The sequence below is a fragment of the Stenella coeruleoalba genome, assembly GCF_951394435.1.
Source record: "Stenella coeruleoalba genome assembly, chromosome: 1".
Classification (NCBI taxonomy): domain Eukaryota; kingdom Metazoa; phylum Chordata; class Mammalia; order Artiodactyla; family Delphinidae; genus Stenella; species Stenella coeruleoalba.
Genome location: NC_137169.1, coordinates 122,569,483 through 122,582,141, shown reverse-complemented (window position 1 = coordinate 122,582,141; position 12,659 = coordinate 122,569,483). Strand labels below are relative to the sequence as shown.

Here is a 12,659-nt window from a genome sequence, read left to right as displayed (position 1 = left end):
CAACTCGCTTTCTTGTGACCTGGCCGCAACACCGCAGGATGGCTTCAGGCCCTAATCTGGTTCCGGTACGGCACGCTGAGCCTTTGGTTATTTCCTCTGTCTGTTGGGAAATGAGAGTTAAATTTGCCCGTCCAGACACCTCCAGCTAGCCTCTCATTGGTTCACGCTATTCCTGTTCATCTTCCGCAGAAATTGCAAACTGTGCCAAACAGGAGGTTAAAGGCGCTGACTCTCCAAGTGGGGAGAGTGTTAGTAAAGTGTCTGGAATGTTGCACCCGAGTACCAGGGGAGGAAAACTGAGACATATTTGAACACGTCTCCCGATCACATGGTTGATCATACTCTGGGTTCCACATGCATGTTTTAGCTGAAGGAAGAATACCTAAAACCTGGGTAGTTGAAACCCGTGTAATGGGTACCATGCAATATGACTTCAAAGGGTCTTCATTTGCTCACCGAACCTCTCCAATCCTATCACTGCTGCGTTTATGCCCCTGTACACATGCTTGATTCTCTTTCGGAGACATAGCAATCCATAGGTTTTAAGATACTTACTAGTCAGGTACATTCTTAGGCGTTTAATATGCGGTGTTGAGTCCATTTCGTTGAGCAAGGAGTAGCTCTTGTCTATTCCATATTTGGCTTAAGGAACTTTATCTGTGCTCATTTCAATCTCTGGTTTTATGCAGCACCCCAACTCACCTTTACCCTTAAGCAAGAATAAGTTGGTTTTCTAAATTTGAGACCCTGTTCTGTTCTGTAATTCAGTTCCTGTGTAGCCAAGTTTACATTCCGTGTATTACTGATATCTTATGATGTTTCTTTTTCTGTGTGACTTATTTCAGTTAGAATCATCATACCTGAATCCACTCATTGTGCTGCTAAGGGCCTGATGACACAGATTTCATTGCTGAGTGATATTGCTTTGTAAGTAAATACCACAACTTCTTTATCCATTTTTCACTTTCTGCGATGTTGAACTTGTACTGTAAACAAGGTTCTTGTAAACAGAGCCGTTCCAAACTTTGGGGTGGCTGTGTCTTTTTGATTTTAATTTCCCTAAGCTATAGGACCATAAGTGGAAGTGCCCTAGGTTCTGTTGCTTTGTTTTTTAGATGTTTCAGGAAACACCATACACTTCTCCCGAGTGGTTGTTGGCAATTTACATCCCGCCCATCAGCATAACAAGGCTCCCAGTTCTCCATGGCCTGTCCTGCCTTTCTGGATTTTACACTTTTTTCAGATGGCCCTTTTGACCGGGGGGAAGTGAGACTTCATTGTAGTGCAGATTTCCTTTGCAAGCTTGCTTGGTTGGCCAAAAAGGGCGTATGCGTTTTTTCCTGAATATATTCAGGAAAAAACGCATACGCCCTTTTTGGCCAAGTGCATCATTGTGGACGTTCTGCCTCTTTTCCTATGCTTTCAATGCAATTCCAGTCTACCTCCTGAAATCGGTTTCCTGCAATTCTGCCCCGCTTTCAAGTCCTCTTGGCAGCCTTACTTCAGTCTATTTTTGGACGATAGCTGTCATTTATAACTCTGCAGGTTTGTGAATTACAGTGCCCCTGAGCTCCTTTCTTCAACTCGGTTTCTTTTGAGCTGGCCGCAACACCGCAGGATGGCTTCAGGCCCTAATCTGGTTCCGGTACGGCACGCTGAGCCTTTGGTTATTTCCTCTTCCTGTTGGGAAATGAGAGTTAAATTTGCCCGTCCAGACACCTCCAGCTAGCCTCTCATTGGTTCTCGCTATTCCTGTTCATCTTCCGCAGAAATTGCAAACTGTGCCAAACAGGAGGTTAAAGGCGCTGACTCTCCAAGTGGGGAGAGTGTTAGTAAAGCGTCTGGAATGTTGCACCCGAGTACCAGGGGAGGAAAACTGAGACATATTTGAACACGTCTCCCGATCACATGGTTGATCATACTCTGGGTTCCACATGCATGTTTTAGCTGAAGGAAGAATACCTAAAACCTCGGTAGTTGAAACCTGTGGAATGGGTACCATGCAATATGACTTCAAAGGGTCTTCATTTGCTCACCGAACCTCTCCAATCCTATCACTGCTGCGTTTATGCCCCTGTACACATGCTTGATTCTCTTTCGGAGACATAGCAATCCATAGGTTTTAAGATATTTACTAGTCAGGTACGTTCTTAGGCGTTTAATATGCGGTGTTGAGTCCATTTCGTTGAGCAAGGAGTAGCTCTTGTCTATTCCATATTTGGCTTAAGGAACTTTATCTGTGCTCATTTCAATCTCTGGTTTTATGCAGCAACCCAACTCACCTTTCCCCTTAAGCAAGCATAAGTTGGTTTTCTAAATTTGAGAACCTGTTCTGTTTTGGAATTCAGTTCCTGTGTAGCCAAGTTTACATTCCGTGTATTACTGATATCTTATGATGTTTCTTTTTCTGTGTGACTTATTTCAGTTAGAATCATCATACCTGAATCCACTCATTGTGCTGCTAAGGGCCTGATGACATAGATTTCATTGCTGAGTGATATTGCTTTGTAAGTGAATACCACAACTTCTTTATCCATTTTTCACTTTCTGCGATGTTGAACTTGTACTGTAAACGAGGTTCTTGTAAACAGAGCCGTTCCAAACTTTGGGGTGGCTGTGTCTTTTTGATTTTAATTTCCCTAAGCTATAGGACCATAAGTGGAAGTGCCCTAGGCTCTGTTGCTTTGTTTTTTAGATGTTTCAGGAAACACCATACACTTCTCCCAAGTGTCTGTTGGCAATTTACATCCCGCCCATCAGCATAACAAGGCTCCCAGTTCTCAATGGCCTGTTGCCTTTCTCGATTTTACACTTTTTTCAGATGGCCCTTTTGACCGGGGGGAAGTGAGACTTCATTGTAGTGCAGATTTCCTTTGCAAGCTTGCTTGGTTGGCCAAAAAGGGCGTATGCGTTTTTTCCTGAATATATTCAGGAAAAAACGCATACGCCCTTTTTGGCCAAGTGCATCATTGTGGACGTTCTGCCTCTTTTCCTATGCTTTCAATGCAATTCCAGTCTACCTCCTGAAATCGGTTTCCTGCAATTCTGCCCCGCTTTCAAGTCCTCTTGGCAGCCTTACTTCAGTCTATTTTTGGACGATAGCTGTCATTTATAACTCTGCAGGTTTGTGAATTACAGTGCCCCTGAGCTCCTTTCTTCAACTCGGTTTCTTTTGAGCTGGCCGCAACACCGCAGGATGGCTTCAGGCCCTAATCTGGTTCCGGTACGGCACGCTGAGCCTTTGGTTATTTCCTCTTCCTGTTGGGAAATGAGAGTTAAATTTGCCCGTCCAGACACCTCCAGCTAGCCTCTCATTGGTTCTCGCTATTCCTGTTCATCTTCCGCAGAAATTGCAAACTGTGCCAAACAGGAGGTTAAAGGCGCTGACTCTCCAAGTGGGGAGAGTGTTAGTAAAGCGTCTGGAATGTTGCACCCGAGTACCAGGGGAGGAAAACTGAGACATATTTGAACACGTCTCCCGATCACATGGTTGATCATACTCTGGGTTCCACATGCATGTTTTAGCTGAAGGAAGAATACCTAAAACCTCGGTAGTTGAAACCTGTGGAATGGGTACCATGCAATATGACTTCAAAGGGTCTTCATTTGCTCACCGAACCTCTCCAATCCTATCACTGCTGCGTTTATGCCCCTGTACACATGCTTGATTCTCTTTCGGAGACATAGCAATCCATAGGTTTTAAGATATTTACTAGTCAGGTACGTTCTTAGGCGTTTAATATGCGGTGTTGAGTCCATTTCGTTGAGCAAGGAGTAGCTCTTGTCTATTCCATATTTGGCTTAAGGAACTTTATCTGTGCTCATTTCAATCTCTGGTTTTATGCAGCAACCCAACTCACCTTTCCCCTTAAGCAAGCATAAGTTGGTTTTCTAAATTTGAGAACCTGTTCTGTTTTGGAATTCAGTTCCTGTGTAGCCAAGTTTACATTCCGTGTATTACTGATATCTTATGATGTTTCTTTTTCTGTGTGACTTATTTCAGTTAGAATCATCATACCTGAATCCACTCATTGTGCTGCTAAGGGCCTGATGACATAGATTTCATTGCTGAGTGATATTGCTTTGTAAGTGAATACCACAACTTCTTTATCCATTTTTCACTTTCTGCGATGTTGAACTTGTACTGTAAACGAGGTTCTTGTAAACAGAGCCGTTCCAAACTTTGGGGTGGCTGTGTCTTTTTGATTTTAATTTCCCTAAGCTATAGGACCATAAGTGGAAGTGCCCTAGGCTCTGTTGCTTTGTTTTTTAGATGTTTCAGGAAACACCATACACTTCTCCCAAGTGTCTGTTGGCAATTTACATCCCGCCCATCAGCATAACAAGGCTCCCAGTTCTCAATGGCCTGTTGCCTTTCTGGATTTTACACTTTTTTCAGATGGCCCTTTTGACCGGGGGGAAGTGAGACTTCATTGTAGTGCAGATTTCCTTTGCAAGCTTGCTTGGTTGGCCAAAAAGGGCGTATGCGTTTTTTCCTGAATATATTCAGGAAAAAACGCATACGCCCTTTTTGGCCAAGTGCATCATTGTGGACGTTCTGCCTCTTTTCCTATGCTTTCAATGCAATTCCAGTCTACCTCCTGAAATCGGTTTCCTGCAATTCTGCCCCGCTTTCAAGTCCTCTTGGCAGCCTTACTTCAGTCTATTTTTGGACGATAGCTGTCATTTATAACTCTGCAGGTTTGTGAATTACAGTGCCCCTGAGCTCCTTTCTTCAACTCGGTTTCTTTTGAGCTGGCCGCAACACCGCAGGATGGCTTCAGGCCCTAATCTGGTTCCGGTACGGCACGCTGAGCCTTTGGTTATTTCCTCTTCCTGTTGGGAAATGAGAGTTAAATTTGCCCGTCCAGACACCTCCAGCTAGCCTCTCATTGGTTCTCGCTATTCCTGTTCATCTTCCGCAGAAATTGCAAACTGTGCCAAACAGGAGGTTAAAGGCGCTGACTCTCCAAGTGGGGAGAGTGTTAGTAAAGCGTCTGGAATGTTGCACCCGAGTACCAGGGGAGGAAAACTGAGACATATTTGAACACGTCTCCCGATCACATGGTTGATCATACTCTGGGTTCCACATGCATGTTTTAGCTGAAGGAAGAATACCTAAAACCTCGGTAGTTGAAACCTGTGGAATGGGTACCATGCAATATGACTTCAAAGGATCTTCATTTGCTCACCGAACCTCTCCAATCCTATCACTGCTGCGTTTATGCCCCTGTACACATGCTTGATTCTCTTTCAGAGACATAGCAATCCATAGGTTTTAAGATATTTACTAGTCAGGTACGTTCTTAGGCGTTTAATATGCGGTGTTGAGTCCATTTCGTTGAGCAAGGAGTAGCTCTTGTCTATTCCATATTTGGCTTAAGGAACTTTATCTGTGCTCATTTCAATCTCTGGTTTTATGCAGCAACCCAACTCACCTTTCCCCTCAAGCAAGCATAAGTTGGTTTTCTAAATTTGAGAACCTGTTCTGTTTTGGAATTCAGTTCCTGTGTAGCCAAGTTTACATTCCGTGTATTACTGATATCTTATGATGTTTCTTTTTCTGTGTGACTTATTTCAGTTAGAATCATCATACCTGAATCCACTCATTGTGCTGCTAAGGGCCTGATGACATAGATTTCATTGCTGAGTGATATTGCTTTGTAAGTGAATACCACAACTTCTTTATCCATTTTTCACTTTCTGCGATGTTGAACTTGTACTGTAAACGAGGTTCTTGTAAACAGAGCCGTTCCAAACTTTGGGGTGGCTGTGTCTTTTTGATTTTAATTTCCCTAAGCTATAGGACCATAAGTGGAAGTGCCCTAGGCTCTGTTGCTTTGTTTTTTAGATGTTTCAGGAAACACCATACACTTCTCCCAAGTGTCTGTTGGCAATTTACATCCCGCCCATCAGCATAACAAGGCTCCCAGTTCTCAATGGCCTGTTGCCTTTCTCGATTTTACACTTTTTTCAGATGGCCCTTTTGACCGGGGGGAAGTGAGACTTCATTGTAGTGCAGATTTCCTTTGCAAGCTTGCTTGGTTGGCCAAAAAGGGCGTATGCGTTTTTTCCTGAATATATTCAGGAAAAAACGCATACGCCCTTTTTGGCCAAGTGCATCATTGTGGACGTTCTGCCTCTTTTCCTATGCTTTCAATGCAATTCCAGTCTACCTCCTGAAATCGGTTTCCTGCAATTCTGCCCCGCTTTCAAGTCCTCTTGGCAGCCTTACTTCAGTCTATTTTTGGACGATAGCTGTCATTTATAACTCTGCAGGTTTGTGAATTACAGTGCCCCTGAGCTCCTTTCTTCAACTCGGTTTCTTTTGAGCTGGCCGCAACACCGCAGGATGGCTTCAGGCCCTAATCTGGTTCCGGTACGGCACGCTGAGCCTTTGGTTATTTCCTCTTCCTGTTGGGAAATGAGAGTTAAATTTGCCCGTCCAGACACCTCCAGCTAGCCTCTCATTGGTTCTCGCTATTCCTGTTCATCTTCCGCAGAAATTGCAAACTGTGCCAAACAGGAGGTTAAAGGCGCTGACTCTCCAAGTGGGGAGAGTGTTAGTAAAGCGTCTGGAATGTTGCACCCGAGTACCAGGGGAGGAAAACTGAGACATATTTGAACACGTCTCCCGATCACATGGTTGATCATACTCTGGGTTCCACATGCATGTTTTAGCTGAAGGAAGAATACCTAAAACCTCGGTAGTTGAAACCTGTGGAATGGGTACCATGCAATATGACTTCAAAGGGTCTTCATTTGCTCACCGAACCTCTCCAATCCTATCACTGCTGCGTTTATGCCCCTGTACACATGCTTGATTCTCTTTCGGAGACATAGCAATCCATAGGTTTTAAGATATTTACTAGTCAGGTACGTTCTTAGGCGTTTAATATGCGGTGTTGAGTCCATTTCGTTGAGCAAGGAGTAGCTCTTGTCTATTCCATATTTGGCTTAAGGAACTTTATCTGTGCTCATTTCAATCTCTGGTTTTATGCAGCAACCCAACTCACCTTTCCCCTTAAGCAAGCATAAGTTGGTTTTCTAAATTTGAGAACCTGTTCTGTTTTGGAATTCAGTTCCTGTGTAGCCAAGTTTACATTCCGTGTATTACTGATATCTTATGATGTTTCTTTTTCTGTGTGACTTATTTCAGTTAGAATCATCATACCTGAATCCACTCATTGTGCTGCTAAGGGCCTGATGACATAGATTTCATTGCTGAGTGATATTGCTTTGTAAGTGAATACCACAACTTCTTTATCCATTTTTCACTTTCTGCGATGTTGAACTTGTACTGTAAACGAGGTTCTTGTAAACAGAGCCGTTCCAAACTTTGGGGTGGCTGTGTCTTTTTGATTTTAATTTCCCTAAGCTATAGGGCCATAAGTGGAAGTGCCCTAGGCTCTGTTGCTTTGTTTTTTAGATGTTTCAGGAAACACCATACACTTCTCCCAAGTGTCTGTTGGCAATTTACATCCCGCCCATCAGCATAACAAGGCTCCCAGTTCTCAATGGCCTGTTGCCTTTCTCGATTTTACACTTTTTTCAGATGGCCCTTTTGACCGGGGGGAAGTGAGACTTCATTGTAGTGCAGATTTCCTTTGCAAGCTTGCTTGGTTGGCCAAAAAGGGCGTATGCGTTTTTTCCTGAATATATTCAGGAAAAAACGCATACGCCCTTTTTGGCCAAGTGCATCATTGTGGACGTTCTGCCTCTTTTCCTATGCTTTCAATGCAATTCCAGTCTACCTCCTGAAATCGGTTTCCTGCAATTCTGCCCCGCTTTCAAGTCCTCTTGGCAGCCTTACTTCAGTCTATTTTTGGACGATAGCTGTCATTTATAACTCTGCAGGTTTGTGAATTACAGTGCCCCTGAGCTCCTTTCTTCAACTCGGTTTCTTTTGACCTGGCCGCAACACCGCAGGATGGCTTCAGGCCCTAATCTGGTTCCGGCCCGGCATGCTGAGCCTTTGGTTAATTCCTCTTCCTGGTGGGAAATGAGAGTTAAATTTGCCCGTCCAGACACCTCCAGCTAGCCTCTCATTGGTTCTCGCTATTCCTGTTCATCTTCCGCAGAAATTGCAAACTGGGCCAAACAGGAGGTTAAAGGGACTGACTCTCCAAGTGGGGAGAGTGTTAGTAAAGCGTCTGGAATGTTGCACCCGAGTACCAGGGGAGGAAAACTGAGACATATTTGAACACGTCTCCCGATCACATGGTTGATCATACTCTAGGTTCCACATGCATGTTTTAGCTGAAGGAAGAATACCTTAAACCTGGGTAGTTGAAACCCGTGGAATGGGTACCATGCAATATGACTTCAAAGGGTCTTCATTTGCTCACAGAACCTCTCCAATCCTATCACAGCTGCGTTTATGCCCCTGTACACATGCTTGATTCTCTTTCGGAGACATAGCAATCCATAGGTTTTAAGATACTTACTAGTCAGGTACATTCTTAGGCGTTTAATATGGGGTGTTGAGTCCATTTCGTTGAGCAAGGAGTAGCTCTTGTCTATTCCATATTTGGCTTAAGGAACTTTATCTGTGCTCATTTCAATCTCTGGTTTTATGCAGCACCCCAACTCACCTTTACCCTTAAGCAAGCATAAGTTGGTTTTCTAAATTTGAGACCCTGTTCTGTTCTGTAATTCAGTTCCTGTGTAGCCAAGTTTACATTCCGTGTATTACTGATATCTTATGATGTTTCTTTTTCTGTGTGACTTATTTCAGTTAGAATCATCATACCTGAATCCACTCATTGTGCTGCTAAGGGCCTGATGACACAGATTTCATTGCTGAGTGATATTGCTTTGTAAGTAAATACCACAACTTCTTTATCCATTTTTCACTTTCTGCGATGTTGAACTTGTACTGTAAACGAGGTTCTTGTAAACAGAGCCGTTCCAAACTTTGGGGTGGCTGTGTCTTTTTGATTTTAATTTCCCTAAGCTATAGGACCATAAGTGGAAGTGCCCTAGGTTCTGTTGCTTTGTTTTTTAGATGTTTCAGGAAACACCATACACTTCTCCCAAGTGTCTGTTGGCAATTTACATCCCGCCCATCAGCATAACAAGGCTCCCAGTTCTCAATGGCCTGTTGCCTTTCTCGATTTTACACTTTTTTCAGATGGCCCTTTTGACCGGGGTGAAGTGAGACTTCATTGTAGTGCAGATTTCCTTTGCAAGCTTGCTTGGTTGGCCAAAAAGGGCGTATGCGTTTTTTCCTGAATATATTCAGGAAAAAATGCATACGCCCTTTTTGGCCAAGTGCATCATTGTGGACGTTCTGCCTCTTTTCCTATGCTTTCAATGCAATTCCAGTCTACCTCCTGAAATCGGTTTCCTGCAATTCTGCCCCGCTTTCAAGTCCTCTTGGCAGCCTTACTTCAGTCTATTTTTGGACGATAGCTGTCATTTATAACTCTGCAGGTTTGTGAATTACAGTGCCCCTGAGCTCCTTTCTTCAACTCGCTTTCTTTTGAGCTGGTCGCAACACCACAGGATGGCTTCAGGCCCCAATCTGGTTCCGGTACGGCAGGCTGAGCCTTTGGTTATTTCCTCTTCCTGTTGGGAAATGAGAGTTAAATTTGCCCGTCCAGACACCTCCAGCTAGCCTCTCATTGGTTCTCGCTATTCCTGTTCATCTTCCGCAGAAATTGCAAACTGGGCCAAACAGGAGGTTAAAGGCGCTGACTCTCCAAGTGGGGAGACTGTTAGTAAAGCGTCTGGAATGTTGCACCCGAGTACCAGGGGAGGAAAACAGACATATTTGAACACGTCTCCCATTCACATGGTTGATCATACTTGGGTTCCACATGCATGTTTTAGCTGAAGGAAGAATACCTTAAACCTGGAGAGTTGAGACCCGTGTAATGGGTACCATGCAATATGACTTCAAAGGGTCTTCATTTGCTTACCGAACCTCTCCAAACCTATCACTGCTGTGTTTATGCCCCTGTACACATGCTTGATTCTCTTTTGGAGACATAGCAATCCATAGGTTTTACGATACTTACTAGTCAGGTACATTCTTAGGCGTTTAATATGCGGTGTTGAGTCCATTTCGTTGAGCAAGGAGTAGCTCTTGTCTATTCCATATTTGACTTAAGGAACTTTATCTGTGCTCATTTCAATCTCTGGTTTTATGCAGCACCCCAACTCACCTTTCCCCTTAAGCAAGCATAAGTTGGTACTCTAAATTTGAGACCCTGTTCTGTTCTGTAATTCAGTTCCTGTGTAGCCAAGTTTCCATTCCGTGTATTACTGATATCTTATGATGTTTCTTTTTCTGTGTGACTTATTTCAGTTAGAATCATCATACCTGAATCCACTCATTGTGCTGCTAAGGGCCTGATGACATAGATTTCATTGCTGAGTGATACTGCGTTGTAAGTAAATACCACAACTTCTTTATCCATTTTTCACTTTCTGCGATGTTGAACTTGTACTGTAAACAAGGTTCTTGTAAACAGAGCCGTTCCAAACTTTGGGGTGGCTGTGTCTTTTTGATTTTAATTTCCCTAAGCTATAGGACCATAAGTGGAAGTGCCCTAGGCTCTGTTGCTTTGTTTTTTAGATGTTTCAGGAAACTCCATACACTTCTCCCGAGTGTCTGTTGGCAATTTACCTTCCGCCCATCAGCATAAAAAGGCTCCCAGTTCTCCATGGCCTGTCCTGCCTTTCTGGATTTTACACTTTTTTCAGATGGCCCTTTTGACCGGGGGGAAGTGAGACTTCATTGTAGTGCAGATTTCCTTTGCAAGCTTGCTTGGTTGGCCAAAAAGGGCGTATGCGTTTTTTCCTGAATATATTCAGGAAAAAACGCATACGCCCTTTTTGGCCAAGTGCATCATTGTGGACGTTCTGCCTCTTTTCCTATGCTTTCAATGCAATTCCAGTCTACCTCCTGAAATCGGTTTCCTGCAATTCTGCCCTGCATTCAATCCTCTTGGCAGCCTTACTTCAGTATATTTTTGGACGATAGCTATCATTTATAACTGCAGGTTTGTGAATTACAGTGTCCCTGAGCTCCTTTCTTCAACTCGCTTTCTTTTGAGCTGGCCGCAACACCGCAGGATGGCTTCAGGCCCTAATCTGGTTCCGGCACGGCACGCTGAGCCTTTGGTTATTTCCTCTTCCTGGTGGGAAATGAGAGTTAAATTTGCCCGTCCAGACACCTCCAACTAGTCTCTCATTGGTTCTCGCTATTCCTGTTCATCTTCCGCAGAAATTGCAAACTGGGCCAAACAGGAGGTTAAAGGCGCTGACTCTCCAAGTGGGGAGAGTGTTAGTAAAGCGTCTGGAATGTTGCACCCGAGTACCAGGGGAGGAAAACTGAAACATATTTGAACACGTCTCCCATTCACATGGTTGATCATACTCGGGGTTCCACATGCATGTTTTAGCTGAAGGAAGAATACCTTAAACCTGGAGAGTTGAGACCCGTGGAATGGGTACCATGCAATATGACTTCAAAGGGTCTTCATTTGCTCACCGAACCTCTCCAATCCTATCACTGCTGCGTTTATGCCCCTGTACACATGCTTGATTCTCTTTCGGAGACATAGCAATCCATAGGTTTTAAGATACTTACTAGTCAGGTACATTCTTAGGCGTTTAATATGGGGTGTTGAGTCCATTTCATTGAGCAAGGAGTAGCTCTTGTCTATTCCATATTTGGCTTAAGGAACTTTATCTGTGCTCATTTCAATCTCTGGTTTTATGCAGCACCCCAACTCACCTTCCCCGTTAAGCAAGCGTAAGTTGGTTTTCTAAACTTGAGACACTGTTCTGTTTTGTAATTCAGTTCATGTGTAGCCAAGTTCACATTCTGTGTATTAGTGATACCTTATGATGTTTCTTTTTCTGTGTGACTTATTTCAGTTCGAATCATCATACCTGAATCCACTCATTATGCTGCTACGGGCCTGATGACATAGATTTCATTGCTGAGTGATATTGCATTGTACGTAAGTACCACAAGTTCTTTATCCATTTTTCACTTTCTGCGATATTGAACTTGTGCCGTAAACGAGGTTCTTGTAAACAGAGCCGTCCCAAACTTTGGGGTGGCTGTGTCTTTTTGATTTTAATTTCCCTAAGCTATAGGACCATAAGTGGAAGTGCCCTAGGCTCTGTTGCTTTGTTTTTTAGATGTTTCAGGAAACACCATACACTTCTCCAGAGTGGCTGTTGGCAATTTACATCCCGCCCATCAGCATAAGAAGGCTCCCAGTTCTCCATGGCCTGTCGTGCCTTTATGGATTTTACACTTTTTTCAGATGGCCCTTTTGACCGGGTGGAAGTGAGACTTCATTGTAGTGCAGATTTCCTTTGCAAGCTTGCTTGGTTGGCCAAAAAGGGCGTATGCGTTTTTTCCTGAATATATTCAGGAAAAAACGCATACGCCCTTTTTGGCCAAGTGCATCATTGTCGAGTTTCTGACTCTCTTCATATGCTTTCAATGCAATTCCAGTCTACCTCCTGAAATCGGTTTCCTGCAATTCTGCCTTGCTTTCAATGCCTCTTCATAGCCTTACCTCAATATGTTTTTTAAAAATAGTTGGCCTTTATAACTCTGCAGGTTTTTGAATTGCAGTGGCCCTTAGCTGCATTTTTTAGCTCTTATTTTTGTGGTCTTGCCCCATAACCAC

At 43.6% G+C, this 12,659-nt stretch overlaps 1 long non-coding RNA gene across 30 annotated transcripts in view; it reads left to right on the top strand.

Annotated features, from left to right (window-relative positions):
- Nucleotides 1-12,659, top strand: part of LOC307186525 — a 2,785,769-nt gene that overhangs the window by 1,197,256 nt on the left and 1,575,854 nt on the right. Inside the window, exon 1 of one of the 30 annotated variants that reach the window (XR_013828356.1) lies at nucleotides 9,337-9,535. The exons of the other annotated variants lie outside the window; for them this stretch is intronic. This is a non-coding gene — a long non-coding RNA (uncharacterized lncRNA). Of the gene's footprint in view, nucleotides 1-9,336; nucleotides 9,536-12,659 lie in introns of those variants that run through there. 30 annotated transcript variants of the gene reach the window in all.